Genomic DNA, 20,143 nt, shown 5'->3' on the forward strand with positions numbered 1-20,143 from the left:
CCAGTGCCCACATTCAGGGACTGTAACCATGTAGCCAAGTAAAAGCCACTTTGTGTAAGTTACAGCTGTGTTCTGATTCCTTTCGCCATCCTAGAATGAGGAGCTACACATACCACTCGGGGCCCAAAATGCTCCTTTTTTTTTCCTCCTCCACAAAGGGACCTGTCTACTCTCCCTGTATAAAAAAGGATGCGCTGCTGACAATTTAATTTATATGGGGATGAACAATCTTAGTAGCGATTGTTCATCCATGTACAGAGAGGATGATCTATTGACTGATCAGGCAATGATTGGACATGAACGGTTCATTTCTGATCATTGCCTTGTGTAATGGCCCATGTAAATGAACCCTAAAAGTACAGATTCATTCTGTTATTTTCATGCAGGGGTGTAACGGAGGGGCAGGCTGGTGGGCATTTTCTGGGTGAATGAACAGTGTGATGTTAGCAATGGTTGAAAGTATACACATTGCATGGTGTTCAGTGAGGCTGCAACCCAGCAGAAATAGGGTTGGGGTGGATTAGGCTGTTGTTGATTGGGACACGAAACTACAAATGTAGCTATGCAGGTCAGCATACAATCATTTGTTTTTGTAGATCATTTTGTAGGGAAGGGGTGCCAAAACCAATCTTTGCCTATGGTGAAAGTAATCCAACTTCATCCCTGTGTATATTTGTCCTGCTGTCAAAGTGTAGCAGTGGCAAAGGCATAATTACTGCAGAGGCTCTAGCCACACAAGGATGCAGGAGCCTGAAGAGCCCCAATGGCCCCTCTGCTTCACATAGGTAGACCGGTACTATAAATGGGGACTTTTCACTGATTTTGCATTGTGTCCCAGAAGCTTTAAGTCACTGGATCAGGAAATGGCTAGAAACGTCATCAAATTTGGTGTTCTTAATCTTACAGACACTCTAATTGAAAGAATATCTGTGCGTTCATTTAACAATTAAAAATGTGTCACATTGACTTCTTGTGCCAATATCTGCCCAGACTGGTATTTAAAGAGGTTGTCATATCAGTTAGGAACAGACATGGCAAACCGGCAATCCACGTGAGTCTAGTTCCAGGAATTTTTGCAAGAAAGCCTTGTCTGGCTAGACATTTATCTTGAAGCTCCCACTGTATGAAGAATGTAGCATTACATGGAGACAATTCAGATAAATGCCTGACCATGTAGTACATTATGGCTCATGAGGGATCTGAGCACTTCTGTGGGCATTCCAGACCTACAAATGAACTGTAACTAACAGCTCTAGTTCGTAGAGCATCTTGTTGCTCTACAGCCAGGATCAGAGGTTGTTCCAATCCCAACTGTTAACCCTTTGATTTCCACAGTCTGTGACTATGGCATGATCTAAGAGGATTTCCTCCTCTGATTGGGTCTGTGATCTGAGTAAGCCATCTGCAGTCAGCCCTGCGCAGAGGACCTAGAAAGGATCCTCGGACTGTAAATTCAGCAATCCTGTCATCAGGGCACACTAGTGTTGTCCTAACCACAGCCTGCGCCAAAACAGAGTAGTATGCTACTGTCATTCATTGTAAGTATGAAATAATTTTGTGAGGCAGTAATTTCTTAATAGGATTATAAAAAAAAAGTAATAAAAATGTGCTAAAATGTTAAAGTGCAAAAAGTAACCGATTATTTTACCTAAATACTTTTATGTACACACAGCAGACACTCGGGTTTGTCTGTGATCTGCGTTAGTGTCGATCACAGAATTTAACACATCAGATGCTGTGGTCAAATGTGACCATGGCATCTGAGCTAAAAAACAAAACAAAAAAAACACGCTCCTGAGTCCAGACTGACTACCCCTTACTGAGTTTGGGGAACCTTAATAGTAATAGGCCTAAGCCTGTACAAGGCCTATTACTGGTATATTCTAATGCTCTGCAGGTGGCAGCCCTGAATTGAAATATGCAGAATTTTGTATTTATTCATTAAATAAATTACATTACTGAAATAGAAATGGCAATCTGATGATTGCATGTTAGGCCTTTGGGGTCCTAAAAATAGTAAAAAAAAAAAAATGTAAACATATAAAAATTCTAATCTCCCACTTTCCCCAAAATTAAAATAACAATAGACAATAAAAACATAAACATCATAGGCATCACTGCCTCTGAAAATGCCCATACTATTAAAATATAAAAACATTTATACCATACAGCATAATAGGAAAAAAATCAAAATGGACGATTTGCGGTTTTGTTTTTTACCTTGCTTCACCTCCACAAAAAATGTAAGAAAACATGATCAAAAAGTCATACTCAAACCCTTAAATGTGTGGCAAAATTGCCTTTTTTTTTTCAATTCCTCCGCATTCAGATATTTTTTTTCCACTACATCGTGTGCAACATTATATAGAGTACAACTAACTATGCAGAAAATAAGCCCTCATGCAGCTATGTAAATAGAAAAAATAAAAAAGTTATGGCTCAGGAAAGGCAGGGAGGGAAAAATTAAAATTCTAAAATGCTAAATTTCCTAGTAAAGAAGCGGTTAAACATGAAGCGGCAGAATCTGAAAAAAATAGCTGTTTGTTATATGGCATAAAAAAATATGGTATCACTTAAAAAAATGTGACCTCATACAGCTCCATACACATAACTACAAAAAAAGTTATAGGGTAAGAATATGGCGATGAAAATAATAATTCTTCTTTAATTGGATAATTGTAATCGTACTGACCGGGAGAATGAAGTTAACAGGTCAATTTTACGGCATAGGGAACACCATAAAAAAGCCCCCATAAAACTGTGGCAAAATTGCATTTTCTTTCCAATACCACCCCATTTGGAATTTTTTCCAGCTCCCCACTTTATCATATGCAATATTAAAAAGTACCATTACAAAGTACAACTTGTCGCGTAAAAAATGTCCTCATATGGCTATGTCAACAGAAAAATAAAAAAGTTATGGCACTGGGAAGGGAGTGGAAAACGTAAACGCAAAACCATTTGAGGTTGTTGTCATGGTCTTACCTTCTTGCTGTTCTCCTTCGTTTGACATGTGCTGGCGGCCATCTTGGTTTCTGGGTTTCTTGTAGCCTCCCACCCTGCGGCTCCTCCTTCCCACTGGGAGGAGCTGGATGCCTAGCTCATATATATAGGAGGTCTGTGGCTTCAGTTCCTTGCTTGGTCCCCCTGTGTTCACATGCTTCTAGACTGCTGCTGCTTCTGGTTCCTGATCCTGGTTTCGTCCGACTACCCTGCTGGTTCCTGATCCTGGTTTCGTCCGACTACCCTGCTGGTTCCTGATCCTGGCTTCGTCTGACTACCCTGCTGGTTCCTGATCCTGGCTTCGTCTGACTACCCTTCTGGTTCCTGACCTCTGGCTTCGCAAAGACTCTGCTTCGGTTTCGCCATCCGTTTGGACTTTTGCTTTACAGCTTTATTTTCAATAAAGCCTTCTTATTTTCACTTATCCCTTGTTGTACGTCTGGTTCATGGTTCCGTGACATTAGGACCAAGCCATGAATTCTGACGGTACAGGGCCATCCTCGCTACCCACGCTGGTTGCCAGACTTGATCAGCAGGATCACCTGTTGGGTCGGTTCGCTGTGGCGTTGCAAACCCTGCTTGAACGCACGGCTCATTTCGCTCCCGTTGCCGATGGGTCGGTTGTCGCTCCTGGGCCCGCTCCTACTGCCGCTCCGGTTGTTGCGCCAGAGTCTACCCCGACACCTGTTGTTGCACCTGCGGTGTTTCGGGGTATGACCGGTTCTGCCCCTCTTCCACAGCGCTTTGGGGGAGAGCCAACTCAGTGCCGAGGTTTCCTTAACCAGGTGGGCATTTATTTCGAGTTGCTGCCACATGCCTTTCCTACTGAGAGATCAAAGGTGGGCTTCTTGATCTCGCTGCTCTCGGACAAGGCCTTGGCCTGGGCCAGCCCTTTATGGGAGAACAACAATCCGGTGGTTGCCGAGTTTTCCGGTTTTGTTGCTTCTCTTCGGAAGGTATTCGATGTGCCGGCTCGTGCTGCCTCTGCTGCGAAGCTCCTTATGTCCATCAGACAGGGTTCACGATCCGTAGCTGAATACGCCATTGAGTTTCGTACCCTGGCAGCAGAGGTGGGCTGGAATAATGAGGCTCTGGTCGCTGCTTTCTCTCATGGTCTCTCGGATGCCTTGAAGGATGAGGTTGCAGCTAAGGACCTACCAGTGGAGCTCGAGTCTCTTATTTCTTTCCTGATTTTGATTGACACCAGACTCAGGGAGAGACCTTCCTTTAAGGAGAGCCTGCGGAGGTTTTCTAACAGATTGGCGCCTACGTTTGCTGTCCCACCCGTGCCTCCCTCTCCTCCCACGCCTCCTGGGGATGACTTGTCTGGGGGTGAACCCATGCAGCTGGGGTTTGCTCGCCTGTCCGAGGGGGAGAGGGTACTCCAGAGACGCGAGGGCCGATGCATGTACTGTGGTCTCGGTGGGCATTTTCGGTTGGCATGTCCGAACCGTCCGGGAAACGCTCGCACCTGAGATCCTGTCGGGGGCAGATCTTGGGTGGAGTCTCCTCGTCCCCGGTTTCCCGTGTTGACAAACCACTGATCACTGTTGTCCTCTCCTGGGTCGGGGGCTCGGTGACGACCCAGGCGTTGGTGGACTCTGGTGCTGGTGGTTTGTTCATTGATAATGTGTTCGCTGCCGCCAATTCCATTCCTCTGCAGGCTCGAGGTTCCCCACTGGCTCTTGAGGCGATAGACGGCAGACCCCTTCTGCCGCCACACGTGACTCATGAGACCCTTCCAGTGGGGATAGCCATTGGTGCCGTTCACAGAGAGTCGGTCTGCCTCCAGGTTATTTCGTCTCCACACTACTCGGTGGTCTTGGGGTACCCCTGGCTCCGGAAGCATAATCCGACTTTCGATTGGAGATCGGCCGAGATCCTCTCGTGGTCACCGCAGTGTGGGGCTAGTTGCATCCATGGGTCTGTCAAGTTGCTGTGTACTTCCTCGGACTCTCTGTTGCCTCCTGAATACGAGGAGTACCGGGATGTATTCGATAAGGTGCGCGCGGTTGCCCTACCTCCGCACCGCCCATACGATTGTGCCATAGAGTTACAATCTGGTGCCGTTCCTCCTCGTGGCAAAGTCTATCCACTGTCAGTAGCGGAGAATGAGGCCATGGAGGAGTACGTGAGGGAGGCGCTTTCACGCGGACACATTCGCAAATCCTCCTCCCCGGCAGGGGCTGGATTTTTCTTTGTGAAAAAGAAGGGCGGTGAGTTGAGGCCTTGCATCGATTACAGGGGTCTCAATCGCATCACGATCAAGAACGCTTACCCGATACCCTTGATTTCCGAGCTGTTCGATCGCCTTAAAGGGGCCACGGTCTTTACCAAACTCGACCTGAGGGCGGCATATAACCTGGTAAGGATCAAGGCGGGCGATGAGTGGAAGACCGCGTTTAACACCAGGACCGGTCATTATGAATCCTTGGTTATGCCCTTTGGGTTGTGCAATGCGCCCGCAGTCTTTCAGGAATTCATCAACGATGTTTTCCGTGACCTGTTGCAGCAGTGTGTGGTGGTCTATTTGGATGACATCTTGGTATATTCTGAATCCATGGAGGCCCACATTCTGGATGTCAGACGAGTGTTGCAACGGTTACGAGAGAACAAGCTGTTCGGTAAGCTTGAGAAATGCGAATTTCACCGATCCCAGGTAACCTTCTTAGGTTACATCATTTCCGCTGAGGGGTTCTCCATGGATCCTGAGAAGGTTTCGGCTGTCTTACAGTGGCCCCAGCCCAGTGGTCTTCGTTCCCTGCAGCGCTTTTTGGGCTTCGCCAATTATTATCGGAAGTTCATCAGGGACTTTTCCATGCTAGCCAAGCCTCTCACGGATCTGACCAGGAAGGGCAGTAATTCCCAGGTCTGGCCGCTCGAGGCCATCCGAGCTTTTGAGGCTCTAAAGTCCGCCTTTGTGTCGGCTCCGATTCTGTCGCATCCCAACCCTGGGTTGCCCTTTGTTCTCGAGGTGGACGCGTCTGAGACGGGAGTAGGCGCCCTTCTGTCTCAGCGTAGAACACCAGAGGGTCCTCTGCTTCCTTGTGGGTTTTACTCCCGGAAACTGTCTTCCGCGGAGTGCAACTATCAGATTGGTGACAGGGAGTTATTGGCCATCGTGCAGGCCCTTAAAGAATGGAGGCACTTGCTCGAGGGTTCGGTGGTTCCGGTCCTCATCCTGACGGACCACAAGAATCTGACCTACCTTTCTGAGGCCAAGAGATTGACACCACGTCAGGCCAGATGGGCTCTGTTCTTGTCACGTTTTAATTACGTGGTCTCCTACCTACCCGGTTCCAAGAACATCGGGCGGATGCCTTATCACGGCAGTACTCCGAGCTGTCCAGGGAGGAGTCGATTCCGACTTCGGTCATACCTCCGAATCAGATCTTGGCCACCATTCGCACCAGCCTGACCTCTCCCCTGGGTGAGCAGATTTTGGCGGCTCAATCTGGTGCTCCCTCTGGGAGACCCAACGGCAGATGTTTTGTGCCTGAGGAGTTGCGCACTCGGTTGTTGCGAACCTACCATAACTCCAAGACCGCGGGGCATCCTGGAAAGAATCAGCTGTCCTGGGCTGTTTCACGTCTGTTCTGGTGGCCTTCCCTACGTTCCGACATCGCCGCATATGTAGCGGCATGCTCCGTTTGTGCCCAGAGTAAGTCCCCTCGGCACCTTCCGTTGGGCCTTCTGCAACCCATAGCCACCGGGGAGCGCCCATGGTCACACCTGGGGATGGATTTCATTGTGGACCTCCCTGCATCCCGAGGCCATACGGTCATTCTCATGATTGTGGATCGGTTTTCCAAAATGTGCCACTGTGTTCCTCTCAAGAAGTTACCCTCTGCACAAGAGTTGGCCACGATTTTTGCCAGGGAGGTCTTCCGGTTGCACGGTTTGCCCAAGGAGATTGTGTCGGATCGGGGGAGTCAGTTTGTGTCCAGGTTCTGGCGCACCTTTTGCTCCCAGTTGGGGATTCATCTCTCCTTCTCCTCGGCCTACCACCCTCAGTCCAATGGGGCCGCAGAACAATCCAATCAGGCCTTGGAGCAATTCCTTCGTTGCTATGTCTCCGATCACCAAGACAATTGGGTTGACCTCCTGCCTTGGGCTGAGTTTGCCAGGAACACGGCGGTGAACTCTTCCTCTGGGACGTCTCCCTTCATGGCCAATTATGGGTTCCAACCTGCCGTGTTACCGGAGGTATTCTCTCCCCAGGATATTCCGGCTGTGGAGGATCACCTTTCCGTCCTACGTGCTTCTTGGGTACTGATCCAGAAGTCCCTTGAGGTCTCTGCGCAGCGCCAGAGACTCCAGGCTGATCGCAGACGAGTGCCTGCTCCTTCCTACCAGGTCGGAGACCGTGTATGGTTGTCCACCCGCAACCTCAACCTTCGAGTGCCCACTCCCAAGCTGGCGCCTCGCTTTGTTGGTCCCTTCCGAGTGCTTCGCAGGGTAAACCCGGTAGCCTATGCCCTTGCGCTTCCTCCTGGCATGCGGATCTCCAACGTGTTTCATGTCTCCCTGTTGAAGCCACTGGTGTGTAATCGTTTCACTTCCTCGGTTCCTCGGCCTCGTCCGGTCCAAGTGGGTAATCGTGAGGAGTATGAGGTGAGCAATATCCTGGACTCACGCCTGGTCCGCGGTCGGGTGCAGTTTTTGGTCCATTGGCGTGGTTATGGTCCAGAGGAGCGTTCCTGGGTTCCCTCCGCAGATGTCCATGCTCCTGCCTTGCTCCGAGCCTTCCACGCACGCTTCCCTCAGAAACCGTTCTTTACTCCGCGGAGGAGGGGCCCTTGAGGGGGAGGTACTGTCATGGTCTTACCTTCTTGCTGTTCTCCTTCGTTTGACATGTGCTGGCGGCCATCTTGGTTTCTGGGTTTCTTGTAGCCTCCCACCCTGCGGCTCCTCCTTCCCACTGGGAGGAGCTGGATGCCTAGCTCATATATATAGGAGGTCTGTGGCTTCAGTTCCTTGCTTGGTCCCCCTGTGTTCACATGCTTCTAGACTGCTGCTGCTTCTGGTTCCTGATCCTGGTTTCGTCCGACTATCCTGCTGGTTCCTGATCCTGGTTTCGTCCGACTACCCTGCTGGTTCCTGATCCTGGCTTCGTCTGACTACCCTGCTGGTTCCTGATCCTGGCTTCGTCTGACTACCCTTCTGGTTCCTGACCTCTGGCTTCGCAAAGACTCTGCTTCGGTTTCGCCATCCGTTTGGACTTTTGCTTTACAGCTTTATTTTCAATAAAGCCTTCTTATTTTCACTTATCCCTTGTTGTACGTCTGGTTCATGGTTCCGTGACAGTTGTCTCACTTCAGCAAATGGCATTTATCATGTAGACAAAGTTATTACAAGTGTGGGGATTTGCTCTGGTAGGCAACTTAGCAGACGCAGTAAAGAGGCAATCACAAAGTCTTTAACTTAACTTAAATAGTTCAGTGTTTATTCACACAAAAGGCAAAAAAAAATAACAGTTTGCAGTGTTGGTGTATGTCCACACCATGGAAAGTCCACAGAACACAAACGTTCACCTGGTTAGCAGTTTTTCATCAGCCATCCACAGCAGGCTTTAGAGGGCCTGTTTTCCAGCAATGCGGCTCTCAGCCCTTTAACACGGCACGCCTCATGCAGATCCCAAAACCACAGCGTCTCCACAGCTTCACTGTGAAATTGAGGATAATCCACACAGCTGAGACTGCTGGCTGGGTTTTTATATCCCAGCCAAAACCCGGCCTGGAGCGTCGGGAGCAGCCACCCACCCTGCACTTTGGCTGCTCCCAGTAAGAGCCGACCCAGATCGGCTCTACAGCCATACTAAATAAAAAATAGGGTCAGTCAGCACTAACTGCTGCTGACACTTAAAATTACCGGCTCTTACCTCACCGAGGCCAGGAATCTCGGTGACACATACCTTCCGTCATATAAAAAAAACAAAGTGTAGCAGCACAGCGGAAAAACGATAAATACAGTCTCTTAATGTTGTGGTGCCAGCCTTGTTGGGAGTCAGTCCTGAACTCCCCCAGATATAGAAGCACTTGTAAAGAAAACCGCAGCACTCTCCAGCCTTGAATTTCCAAAGGTTTATTCAGCAGCAAAAAATCCGACGTTTCGACCTGTATGGTCTTTTTCAAGCAACTAACAATGTGAACAGAGCCAAGTACATATACCTTCCTAGGTAGGTCACATGATTCAATTAAGTATGGTAATAAACAATTACATATTTAAAAGGTGTGTATCACACCCCTCTGTGCCATCCAACTATCCGGATTTATTAAACTCCTTTTTCCAAATGTGATTTTTCATGATACAAAAATCTAAACACTTACTTACTGCGGTGCTTGATGGGAACCGGGGGTACATTTCACCAAGTGGACCGTCCATTTAGCATAAGTCTGGCGGTAAAACTTGTATTCCGCTCGGCGTTTCTCTATGTCCAAGGCGCATGCGCGCTACCATCAGCGGGATATGGTGTTTACTTGCTGCGCCTGCATGGAGCACACTCTGCGGGAACCATGGAGACCGAACGCCAAACAACCCCGCATCTACACATGCATAGTGCGCCTGCGCGCCCAACACATGCAGCGGCCGGATCTGACGTCAGGCTCCCCGCTCCCGCACTGCACGTCTCCAGTTGGCGTCATGGCAACACAGCAAACAACCCTAATATCACTTATTCATTACATTTTATTCTATAGATACCTCAACTAGCCACATCAAATTTAATCTAACATCCATATCGGTAAGGGCAGCCACGTCTATCGTTCACAGGGTCCAAGGGTAGCCTTTTATAAACAATTTTCTCTTTACATATTTTTATAAAGAGAGTTTTTGTCAAACATAGGTATGGAATCCACTATAATGCCATGATTTCAGGGTAGAGTACCTAATTCAGCTTAATGGTACGGGAGCCTGACTGCAGATCCGGCCGCTGCATGTGTTGGGCGCGCAGGCCCACTATGCACGTGGAGATGCGGGGTTGTTTGGCGTCCGGTCTCCGTGGTTCCCGCAGAGTGTGCCCCACGCAGGCGCAGCAAGTAAACACCATATCCTGCTGATGGTAGCGCGCATGCGCCTTGGACATAGAGGAACGCCGAGCGGAATACAAGTTTTACCGCCAGACTTATGCTAAATGGACAGTCCACTAGGTGAAATGTACCCCCGGTTCCCATCGAGCACTGCAGTAAGTAAGTGTTTATATTTTTGTATCATGAAAAATCACATTTGGAAAAAGGAGTTTAATAAATCCGGATAGTTGGATGGCACAGAGGGGTGTGATACACACCTTTTGAATATGTAATTATTGATTACCATACTTGATTGAATCATGTGACCTACCTAGGAAGGTATATGAACTTGGCTCTGTTCTCATTGTTAGTTGCTTGAAAAAGACCACACACGTCGAAATGTCGCATTTTTTGCTGGTGAATAAACCTTTGGAAATTCAAGGTTGGAGAGTTCTGCGGTTTTCTTTACAAGTACATACCTTCCGTCAATGACGGACCCTTGCGCCTTCCTACACAAGGCACTTATAATGTGTTGTGATTGTCCATGTTGCCGCCTTTGTTGGCTTGATTTATTTTTCAGTTGCATTATGCACTGCATATTTCCAGGGGTTACTCCGCGTCCAACTGAAAAAGATTCTGGAGACAATTCTTCTTGGAAAGACAATCATGTTTAGGGCTCATTCACACGACCGTGGTTTGGTTGTGTATCCAATCCGCATCCATTCCGTGGCCCCGCAAAAATTATGAGTCATGTCCTATTCTTGTCCGTTCCGCAAATTGCTTAAGGCACACGGGCGGCATCAATTTGCGGACCGCAAAACACGGCACGTTCGTGTGAACAAGCCCTTATTTTGAGATAAATCACTGAGCAGGATACAATGTATAGGGTGGGCCATTTATATGGATAAACCTTAATAAAATGGGAATGGTTGGTGATATTAACTTCCTGTTTGAGGCACATTAGTATATGTGAGGGGGAAAACTTTTCAAGATGGGTGGTGACCATGGCGGCCATTTTGAAGTTGGCCATTTTGAATCCAACTTTTGTTTTTTCAATAGGAAGAGGGTCATGTGACACATCAAACTTATTGGGAATTTTACAAGAAAAACAATGGTGTGCTTGGTTTTAACATAACTTTATTCTTTCATGAGTTATTTACAAGTTTCTGACCACTTATAAAATGTGTTCAATGTGCTGCCCATTGTGTTGGATTGTCAATGCAACCCTCTTCTCCCACTCTTCACACACTGATAGCAACACCGCAGGAGAAATGCTAGCACAGGCTTCCAGTATCCATAGTTTCAGGTGCTGCACATCTCGTATCTTCACAGCATAGACAATTGCCTTCAGATGACCCCAAAGATTAAAGTCTAAGGGGGTCAGATCGGGAGACCTCAACTCGCCCACGACGACCAATCCACTTTCCAGGAAACTGTTCATCTAGGAATGCTCGGACCTGACACCCATAATGTGTTGGTGCACCATCTTGCTGGAAAAACTCAGGAAACGTGTCAGCTTCAGTGCATAAAGAGGGAAACACATCATCATGTAGCAATTTCGCATATCCAGTGGCCTTGAGGTTTCCATTGATGAAGAATGGCCCCACTATCTTTGTACCCCATATACCACACCATACCATACATTTTTTGGTTCCAACAGTCTTGGAGGGATCTATCCAATGTGGGTTAGTGTCAGACCAACAGCGGTGGTTTTGTTTGTTAACTTCACCATTCACATAAAAGTTTGCCTCATCACTGAACAAAATCTTCTGCGTAAACTGAGGGTCCTGTTCCAATTTTTGTTTTGCCCATTCTGCAAATTCAGTGCGCCGATCTGGGTCATCCTCGTTGAGATGCTGCAGTAGCTGGAGTTTGTAAGGGTGCCATTTGTGAGTAGCTAATATCCACCAAAGGGATGTTCGACTAATGCCACTCTCCAGTGACATGTGGCGAGTGCTACGCTGTGGGCTCTCGCTGAATGAAGCTAGGACAGCCACAGATGTTTCTTCATTAGAGACAGATTTCATGCGTCCACATTTTGGCAAATCCAACACTGAACCAGTTTCACGAAACTTAGCAAGCAGTTTGCTAACTGTAGCATGGGAGATGGGTGGTCTCGTATGGTGTCTTGCATTGAAATCTGCTGCAATGACCCGGTTACTGCGTTCACCAGACATCAACACAATTTCTATCCGCTCCTCACGTGTTAACCTCAGCGACATGTCAATGGCTGTAAACAAAGAGAAACTTGTAAATAACTCATGAAAGAATAAAGTTACGTTAAAACCAAGCACACCATTGTTTTTCGTGTGAAATTCCCAATAAGTTTGTGTCACACGACCCTCTTCCTTTTGAAAAAACAAAAGTTAGATTCAAAATGGCCAACTTCAAAATGGCCGCCATGGTCACCACCCATCTTGAAAAGTTTTCCCCCTCACATATACTAATGTGCCACAAACAGGAAGTTAATATCACCAACCATTCCCATTTTATTAAGGTGTATCCATATAAATGGCCCACCCTGTAGATTATAAATTCAGGCAGACTGCAGAAAGCTGGTTGCAGAATGCAATGGTAGAGAGGTCTTGGATGGTTTGGTGACTTAAATGGTTAAATGGAATGGTAATGAAATGGTATCGTCTCTCTTAAACAATAGATTCTTATACTCTAGGTGATGAAGGCATATTATTATTATTATATCTTAAGATGCCACAGTCTAATGCAGTGCATTCATTTGAATGCCTTTCATACATTACATTAATACATTATTATTCATTCACATGATGACCTCATTCACATTATGCATAAGAAAGGTTACACCTCTTTTATACTTGCAATTCTTATGCAATTCTTTATTGGGCAGGAATTCTGTTACATGACAACATCCTAACATTAATATGCATAAGAGGAACTACTCCTCTTATTACACTTTATAATTCTTAATGGGCTAAAAGTTTGAGTACATTCGAATGTCTAATGTATTCTCTGTGAAACTATAGAACACTAACCCATGGCCTTTTAGCTCATTTCCCCTAAAAGCATTTGTTTGTCATACAATATAGAAGATGACAATTACCCAATATTAGGCATTCCCATAAATGTATCCTATTCTAGAAAGATCGTTTAAATGCATTAGTCTGTCACTCGACACCTTACCAGTCTGAAGAATTGCTTGCTTTTCTTAATAATATTAGAGGACATTTCATATAATCAATTACTTGAAGAATTCCATTTACTTCCAAGAACACAACACATTGGAATATATACTAATAAATAAATTAATTATTTCGTAATTTCTTTAAGATTGAGCTTTATGACTGAGAAACCATGGAGAATTCTCAGATACGACCTTACTTATCCAACAGCGACCACCCTGCAATCCAGTAGAGGTGGACGTGCTTGCACACTTTAGGAAAAAAGTGCCACCTTTCTGGTGGCCCGGATCTTGGAGCGCACACAGGCATGCATGTGCAGCTCTCTTCCTGGCCACATCATATCTGAACTGCATCGGTGGTTGTAACCCATGGATGTGAGTCTTGTATAATGCGATGGAAAAGTGAATGAAGCCAGCAAAAGAGGCAATATGGACAATCAATACATTAGTAAATGCCTTTTATTAACTTTGTCTACATGATAAATGACATTTGCTGAAGTGAGACAACCCCTTTAACTGATTTTCAGGGTAATAGTGTACTACAATGTAATTAACTTGTCTACAGCAGCCACTGAGTGGGGTAGGGAGAGGGGGGGGGCAATGGCATATCATACATTCTGCGTGTACTGTTATTACAGCTCAGATTGCCAAGTCCTTCTAGCAGTTGCTACCAACAGCTTTAGTGAGTTTGATTATTTTCATGGAAACTACTTTAAGATACTCCTAGACAATCTGGTAGAGCACTTGTATTGAAAATATCTTTACTTTATGAGTTTTTTCCTTTACACAGCTACAGACGTATATGCACATTCTTAATAGGGAGAACCGTCACCCAGCACTTCTTGGCATGTTGAAATCCAAAAGCCCAATTATTGTCTCCCTGTTATGTGCCATTAGTACATTAGGAAAAGGATAGGAAGCCATCATATACAATAGATGGTAATGGCCTTCTTTCATTGGCAGAGATGGTAGAAAATTCACTGCAATGTGACAAAGATGGCACAAGAGAAAAGAGAAGATGCATATGTCCTCAATAAAGTTATCAAACTCAGGATCATGGTCTGTATTAACTTAAAGCCTTTATTTGCCTAGGGGAGGAGCTCCACCTACTGGTCAAACCCCATATGAAAATACATTCAATAAATTCTGGAAGACAGGACCAAACGAGCAAATTGGTGATGACCATTTGTGATATTCAAGATAGTGGTAGTGATTGACAATGGAAACAAAAAGACCAGATACATGAAATTACTTTATATGATTCCTGATAATTTCTTTTTTTATGATGATCTACTGTTGTGAAACTCTGATCTGATTCATCTATGAAGGATTACTACCTTTTGAATGATATCTAAGGAAAAGAGTAGCACCTGAGTTTTAGCTTAACCCCTTCCAGACCAGCCAATTTACCCCCTTCCTGACCAAGCCTGTGTGAATCTGACATGTGTCACTTTTACTTATCCAAGCCATTCTGAGATTGTTGTTGTGACACATTTTACTCCATGTGAATGGTAAATATGAGTCAATATGTTTTACTTTTTATTTAAAAAATAAATCCCAAATTTACAAATAATTTGGAAAAAAAGATTGTGATACCTCATAAAATAGTATAGTTCACCATATGTCTACTGTATGTTGCCATTATTTTGGTAATGTAAAAAAAAATTTGGGATGTTAGAAAAATTTCCAAAATCAACTTTAAGTACCAATTCATTTCTGAAGTCACTGAGGAGCTTTTATAATAGAAACCACCCATAAATTACTCCATTAAAATTTCACTTCTTTTTTTTTTACAGATTTTCTATTTTTTTTTCCCTGTATCACATCAAGGGTTAACAGCAAAATGAACCTCACTATTTATTACTAGTGTTGAGCGAATCAAACTCCACGGAGTGGAATCCGATCCAAATTTCCGAGAAAATTTGATTCGCCGCAAAGCCAAATTTCCTTGGGCTTCGTGAATCGATTTTTTTTGAATAGCGGTAAAAAAAAAAAAATCATACTTGCCTTATCGATTTGAGCACGAAGAGCTGACCGCCGCCATCTTGATTGAAGATCTCATATGAAATCCTGTGTGCAGTGACGTATGACGTCTCCACGCCGGCCAACGTGATGTCATCACGGGTCACGCAAGATTTCTCGCTAGATCTTTAAGATGGCGGCAGCCGGCTCTTCGCTATCAAATGGATGAGGGTAAGCATGATTTTATTCTGCAGGTTGATATGAATATGGTGATACTACAGTACAGACCAAAAGTTTGGACACACCTTCTCATTCAAAGAGTTTTCTTTTTTTTCATGACTATGAAGGCATCAAAACTATGAATTAACACATGTGGAATTATATACATAACAAACAAGTGTGAAACAACTGAAAATATGTTATATTCTAGGTTCTTCAAAGTAGCCACCTTTTGCTTTGATTACTGCTTTGCACACTCTTGGCATTCTCTTGATGAGCTTCAAGAGGTAGTCCCCTGAAATGGTTTTCACTTCACAGGTGTGCCCTGTCAGGTTTAATAAGTGGGATTTCTTTCCTTATAAATGGGGTTGGGACCATCAGTTGCGTTGAGGAGAAGTCAGGTGGATACACAGCTGATAGTCCTACTGAATAGACTGTTAGAATTTGTATTATGGCAAGAAAAAAGCAGCTAAGTAAAGAAAAACGAGTGGCCATCATTACTTTAAGAAACGAAGGTCAGTCAGTCAGCCGAAAAATTGGGAAAACTTTGAAAGTAAGAGCTATTTAACCATGAAGGAGAGTGATGGGGTGCTGCGCCAGATGACCTGGCCTCCACAGTCACCGGACCTGAACCCAATCGAGATGGTTTGGGGTGAGCTGGACCGCAGAGTGAAGGCAAAAGGGCCAACAAGTGCTAAGCATCTCTGGGAACTCCTTCAAGACTGTTGGAAGACCATTTCAGGGGACTACCTCTTGAAGCTCATCAAGAGAATGCCAAGAGTGTGCAAAGCAGTAATCAAAGCAAAAGGTGGCTACTTTGAAGAACCTAGAATATAACATATTTTCAGTTGTTTCACACTTGTTTGTTATGTATATAATTCCACATGTGTTAATTCATAGTTTTGATGCCTTCATAGTCATGAAAAAAAAGAAAACTCTTTGAATGAGAAGGTGTGTCCAAACTTTTGGTCTGTACTGTATATTTATCTAGTTTTTTCAAGTTTTACTACTTTTGCACAATGTTCTTTTTAATAAAAATCTGTTATACTTTGCATTTCCATATACTAAAATCCATAACATTTTTATTTTTCTGCCAATGTAGATGTCTGAGGGCTTGCCTTTTGCAGGACATACTGTACTTTTTTTCAGTACAATTTTGGGGTTTATAGGACTTTTTGATGACTTGATATTATGTTTTTTGGGAGGGGAGGTGACAAAACAAAATTGCTGTTTTTTAGCATAAGATTTATTTATTTTTATTTTTTACAGCGGTCAACTGATGGGGTATATTATGTGATATATTTAGTATTGCCGTGTCTGTAACGACTGGCTCTATATAAATGTCTATTTTTTTCGTTTTACAAAATAAGAGCATTTTTGAAAACTAATTGTTTTTGTGTTGCCATTTGCTTGCAGCCATATTTTTTTTTACAATGGTCTTGTGTGAGGGCTTTCTTTTTGTGAATGTTTTTTGTGAATGTTTTCATTGGTAAGATTCTGGGGTACATACCACTTCTTGATCACTTTATGTTTTTTGGGAGGTGAGGCGACTAAAAATATTTTGCCATCATGTTTTTTTTTTCCCCACAGCGTTCACCTGATATTTTTATAGGGCTGGTCATTATGAATGCGGTGATACCAAATAAGTCTATTTTTATTTTTTCTATTTTTAACAACTTTTAAATGACTTGAGGAATCTTTTACTTTTATAAAACAATTTTATTTTTTTTACTTTTATTAAACATTTTATGCTCCCCATAAAGTCACACAAGATCTTTGGGGACATATATATATATATATATATATATATATATATATATATATATATACAGACCAAAAGTTTGGACACACCTTCTCATTCAAAGAGTTTTCTTTATTTTCATGACTATGAAGGCATCAAAACTATGAATTAACACATGTGGAATTATATACATAACAAACAAGTGTGAAACATTGACTCTTAGGTAACCGAGCCATAGTGTGCCCTGGGATCTGTGTTAACGGGACTCCTTTCTACAGAGCTACGAACCCAGGTTATTTTCTTTGCTGCAGATATCAAGACCTCTACTGCAGCTGAGCCCTGCAGTCAGTATTCATTTAGCTAGTTAGATATGCTGCCACCTTGGCACCACCAAGGACTGTCTCCCAGGACTTTGCATTTTCGACCCCTGGCAGTATAGCTAGCCTAGACATTTGAATGTATTGTACTTAAATCTTGTCACATTCATACACTATTAGCATAGGAAAGGGAGAGAGCCAGCTCAGATCTGCATGTTTGGATATTTGTTGTCGTCTACCAGGGAGATGACCAAGCACAACCCGAGGATGGCTTGACTTGCATCAAAGGGGTGTGCAGTACCCCAGTGCAACAAGGGGTATTTGCAATTAGTTTGTAATGTTAAAGGGGTCCTCCAGGATGAGAAACATGGCTGCTTTCATCCAAAAACAGCACCTCTGGGTGTGTGGGGTAATGAAGCTCTGTCCCATTGACTCCAACGAAGCTGAGCTGCAGAAATCAACATAATCCATGGTGCTGTTTTTGCAAGAAAGCCATGTTTTATAATTCTAGAGAACCCCTTCAATGTAATGAACCTTGCACTCAGTATGTTCCAGCATGAGCTAGGCGTGGCCAGAACTAACAATCCTGGCCCAGTCCTAGAACTTAGGGTAGGGTATGGCCCCACTGCCTGGTTCCAGAAGATTTCAGTGAGAGTAGCTGTAGAGATGGAGGAAGTAGCAGTCCCAATGTTCTTCTCTCCCATATACCAGAGCTCCAGGAGATGCAAGCAAGAACTAAAGAAGGAGGATTTGCATGGCTTCAGTGAGAGAGACAGCAAGGTAATCCAGCTTAAGGTGATCCAGACCCTGCTACTGCAGAGGGAAAAATAGTGGACACTACAGCAACCATTGCCAGCGCACAATTATTAGCCAGAGACCCCTATAGCAGATATTTCAGCCAGAGAATTCTGAGAACCAATGCTGTATTTGTTTGTCTAGCTCACTCTGGGACATCTGGGAGGACTTTGCATTGTAGATAAACTACTGCTGGATGTACTACAACTTCAATCATGCAACCATTAAAGAGAGACTCTTGTTAAGTTCATCTAGCCTGGTCTCGAACTCTCTTAACACTACCTGCTGGCCATTGCAACCCTACATGTGCCCTGTCTAGCACCCATATGGACATTAACACCATGGGCACCCCCCAGGTTACCATCAGGCAGGGAGTCCACAGCTACAGGGAGTGCCCAGAGGGAACACAGGCTGCCCCTTCTTCACTGCACCAACCCCAGGGAACGACTGCTTGAGAGAGTACATTGTGATACATCATCATCAGGCTACTACCACTTCCATCTTCTGCTCTGGGTCCTCAGGGGATCGCTGCATGAGCCCCTGTGATAAATCCGTCACAAATTTAGGCAGACTGTCTAAGTTTACACTTTCTAGAGGATTAGTAAATTTGCTACAGAGGGCAGTAAATTATACTGTGGAATTTCTGATCTGCAGCCTACCCCAAAGACCAAGCTTTTCCTCCATGTGCATGGGAATATATAAAATACAATACTCTCTAATGGAATGTTAAGGGCCCCCAGGATGTTTAATTTGGGGGACAAAAGTTGACACAGTTCTTTATCTTCCCCCTCTTTGTGGAGCCTTATTTGAGGGGATTTTATCCTTGTTTATAGGAGTATGATAATTTGCTTGGTCTCTCCTCCTCTCTCCTTTTTGTCTCACTTAGTGTATGGCAGTGATTTGGTGTGAAGAAAAGGTAAACTGTGGGTCAGCTGGAGTTTGGCTTGTGCCGTTTTTTTTATAAATCTACCACGTTACTATGGCCCGTGGAGTAAGATGTGGATTGATGAATTTGGCATGAGGATCTATGCCTTTATAAGTTGCGGCCGCTTGTGGTTTGTCAGTTGAAGACCGGAAGCTCAGTGCACTGTCCTCCCTCCTGGTCAGCTGTTTTAGTCACCTAAAAGACTGGGTAGATTTGTTATATTAACTTGGTATAGTATTTTAGTTATTAACTACTTCATTTCCGGAGTGTTTACCCCCCTTCCTTACCAGGCACATTTTTCAGTTTTAGCAATGGGCCTTTCTAACTGCAAATAAATTTATTTTTGAGCTAATATACATGTATTTGATATTATTTTTAATGGGACACTTTTTAGAACTTCCTTTTGTGCTATTAGATGGCAGATAATATTTTTTTTTTTTTAAAGGTGTCCGCTCTTTTTATATTGATGACCTATCAATACCAGTGATGTCTCAATTACAGCGGTGAGCAGGTGTAATTACTATACAGCCGCCCCCATTCACTTCAATGGGATGGCTCCATCCTATTCACTTAAATAGGAAGGAGCCATCCCATTGAAGTGAATGGGATGGCATAGTTGTAATTACACTGTTCACCACTACAGTTGTGACGGCGAGCAGGTAAACAGTGAAGAGAAGGCAGCGATCATACTAGCACTACTTTCTCTTCAAATGGCTGATTGGCAGTGATGCCGGGAGTCGGCCCCCTGCCAATCTGATATTGATGACTTATTCATTGAAATGAATGGGTCAGGATTCAGTGCGGGTGCAATGCGTTCACGTCACACATTGCACCCGTGCGGAAAACTCGCTCATGTGAAAGGGGCCTAAGAGCAGGGGTCGAGTCGAGGGGGAACGCGTGGGAACGGCGTTCCTGCACTTTTTTCATGGCAGGAACGCCGTTCCCTTTCAGGGCAAAAGGACCAGGAGGAAGCGGTGAAGGCTTTGTACTCACCGCCGCCTTCCTGGTCCTCGGCTGTCG

This window comes from Bufo bufo, chromosome 3 (genome assembly GCF_905171765.1).
Source record: "Bufo bufo chromosome 3, aBufBuf1.1, whole genome shotgun sequence".
Lineage (NCBI taxonomy): Eukaryota > Metazoa > Chordata > Amphibia > Anura > Bufonidae > Bufo > Bufo bufo.